Raw genomic sequence first — 2,952 nt, forward strand, 5'->3', positions numbered from 1 at the left:
AAAATCTTAATTATACATAAATATATCTTCAAGATAATTATAGTTTCAGTTAACGCTGAGTTTAGTCCTCTGACTATCACTCATTTTTAATTTTATTCTTTGACTTTTAAAACTACTAAACTTAGTTTTGGAGTATTGAATCCTTTTCAATTGTAATCCACGGTAAGCTTCCTTCCTATTAACATTGAGTATGAAATTAGAGTTGCAATAATAAAGAAATTAACATTGAGGGTGAAATTAGATCAACTAGAATAAGGAAATTAGGATATTGTTTCCCACGTGTTAAAATCCCTATTAACATTGAGGGTGATATTACGTGGCTAGAAAAAAGAAAATTAGAGCTTTGTTTTTTAATGTGTGCGAAACAATTGGCGCAATAGTCATTATTTTCTAAATTTACCCTTGCCCTTGTTAATGAGTGTTAGTTAGAAAACAAAATCAAGAATTAATTATTTAGTTTTATTGAGTTTCAAATTTTCAACTTATTATTGGAATTGTTACATATTAATAAATGTGGCATTTCAGGATATGATTCGGTTTTTATCAGTTTCGGTTTTGTTATTTCGTATAACAAAGGATAATACTGAATATTGTAAGAATAACTCAAATTAGAGATAATTGTTAGTCAAAGAACAATTGAGGCAAACAACAAAAGTGCAAAGTTGAGAACAAGACATAAAAAATCATATTTATTAAGAGAGATACATAAAAGTAGCCGAAGAACAACAAGTGACTTGAATTAACATCTTTATTGTTGTTGTTGTTGTTTTTTATTATCAAAAAAAAAATAATAATACATCAATCAAAATTGTTCAGTGTGGCTGCTGGGATTCGAGCCCAGGTCTCCACGGCCACAACGTGGAATTCTTACCACTAAACTACAGCCAAGGTCAAAGTGAAAGATAAAATCTTAATTATACATAAATATATCTTCAAGATAATTATAGTTTCAGTTAACGCTGAGTTTAGTCCTCTGACTATCACTCATTTTTAATTTTATTCTTTGACTTTTAAAACTACTAAACTTAGTTTTGGAGTATTGAATCCTTTTCAATTGTAATCCACGGTAAGCTTCCTTCCTATTAACATTGAGTATGAAATTAGAGTTGCAATAATAAAGAAATTAACATTGAGGGTGAAATTAGATCAACTAATAAGGAAATTAGGATAATGTTTCCCACGTGTTAAAATCCCTATTAACATTGAGGGTGATATTACGATGGCTAGAAAAAAGAAAATTAGAGCTTTGTTTTTAATGTGTGCGAAACAATTGGCCAATAGTCATTATTTTCTAAATTTACCCTTGCCCTTGTTAATGAGTGTTAGTTAGAAAACAAAATCAAGAATTAATTATTTAGTTTTATTGAGTTTCAAATTTTCAACTTATTATTGGAATTGTTACATATTAATAAAGGTGGGCATTTCAGGATATGATTCGGTTTTTATCAGTTTCGGTTTTGTTATTTCGTATAACAAAGGATAATACTGAATATTGTAAGAATAACTCAAATTAGAGATAATTGTTAGTCAAAGAACAATTGAGGCAAACAACAAAAGTGCAAAGTTGAGAACAAGACATAAAAAATCATATTTATTAAGAGAGATACATAATAGTAGCCGAAGAACAACAAGTGACTTGAATTAACATCTTTATTGTAGTTGTTGTTTTTTATTATCAAAAAAACTAATAATACATCAATCAAAATTGTTCAGTGTGGCTGCTGGATTCGAGCCCAGGTCTCACGGCCACAAGTGGAATTCTTACACTAAACTACAGCCACAAGGTCATCGAAGTGAAAGATAAAATCTTAATTATACATAATATATTTTCAAGATAATTATAGTTTCAGTTAACGCTGAGTTTAGTCCTCTGACTATCACTCATTTTTAATTTTATTCTTTGACTTTTAAAACTACTAAACTTAGTTTTGGAGTATTGAATCCTTTTCAATTGTAATCCCCGGTAAGCTTCCTTCCTATTAACATTGAGTATGAAAAGTTGCAATAATAAAGAAATTAACATTGAGGGTGAAATTAGATCAACTAGAATAAGGAAATTAGGATATTGTTTCCCACATGTTAAAATCCCTATTAACATTGAGGGTGATATTACGGTGGCTAGAAAAAAGAAAATTAGAGCTTTGTTTTTCATGTGTGCGAAACAATTGGCGCAATAGTCATTATTTTCTAAATTTACCCTTGCCCTTGTTAATGAGTGTTAGTTAAAACAAAATCAAGAATTAATTATTTAGTTTTATTGAGTTTCAAATTTTCAACTTATTATTGGAATTGTTACATATTAATAAAGGTGGGCATTTCAGGATATGATTCGGTTTTATCAGTTTCGGTTTTGTTATTTCGTATAACAAAGGATAATACTGAATATTGTAAGAATAATACTGAATATTGTAAGAATAACTCAATTAGAGATAATTGTTAGTCAAAGAACAATTGAGGCAAACAACAAAAGTGCAAAGTTGAGACAAGACATAAAAAATCATATTTATTAAGAGAGATACATAATAGTAGCCGAAGAACAACAAGTGACTTGAATTAACATCTTTATTGTAGTTGTTTTTTTATTATCAAAAAAAAATAATACATCAATCAAAATTGTTCAGTGTGGCTGCTGGGATTCGAGCCCAGGTCTCCACGGCCACAACGTGGAATTCTTACCACTAAACTACAGCCACAAGTCATCAAGTGAAAGATAAAATCTTAACTATACATAAATATATCTTCAAGATAATTATAGTTTCAGTTAACGCTGAGTTTAGTCCTCTGACTATCACTCATTTTTAATTTTTCTTTGACTTTTAAAACTACTAAACTTAGTTTTGGAGTATTGAATCCTTTTCAATTGTAATCCACGGTAAGCTTCCTTCCTATTAACATTGAGTATGAAATTAGAGTTGCAATAATAAAGAAATTAACATTGAGGGTGAAATTAGA

The 2,952-nt window shown here is 29.1% G+C and overlaps 1 non-coding gene across 1 annotated transcript; it reads right to left on the reverse strand.

Moving 5' to 3' along the window:
- Positions 1-2,621: 2,621 nt before the first annotated feature.
- Positions 2,622-2,693, reverse strand: TRNAH-GUG. The gene has a single exon. It is a non-coding gene; the product is annotated as a tRNA-His (tRNA).
- Between the last annotated feature and the right edge of the window lie 259 nt (positions 2,694-2,952).

Source organism: Ipomoea nil, unplaced genomic scaffold (assembly GCF_001879475.1).
Source record: "Ipomoea nil cultivar Tokyo-kokei standard unplaced genomic scaffold, Asagao_1.1 scaffold0540, whole genome shotgun sequence".
In the NCBI taxonomy this organism is placed as follows: domain Eukaryota; kingdom Viridiplantae; phylum Streptophyta; class Magnoliopsida; order Solanales; family Convolvulaceae; genus Ipomoea; species Ipomoea nil.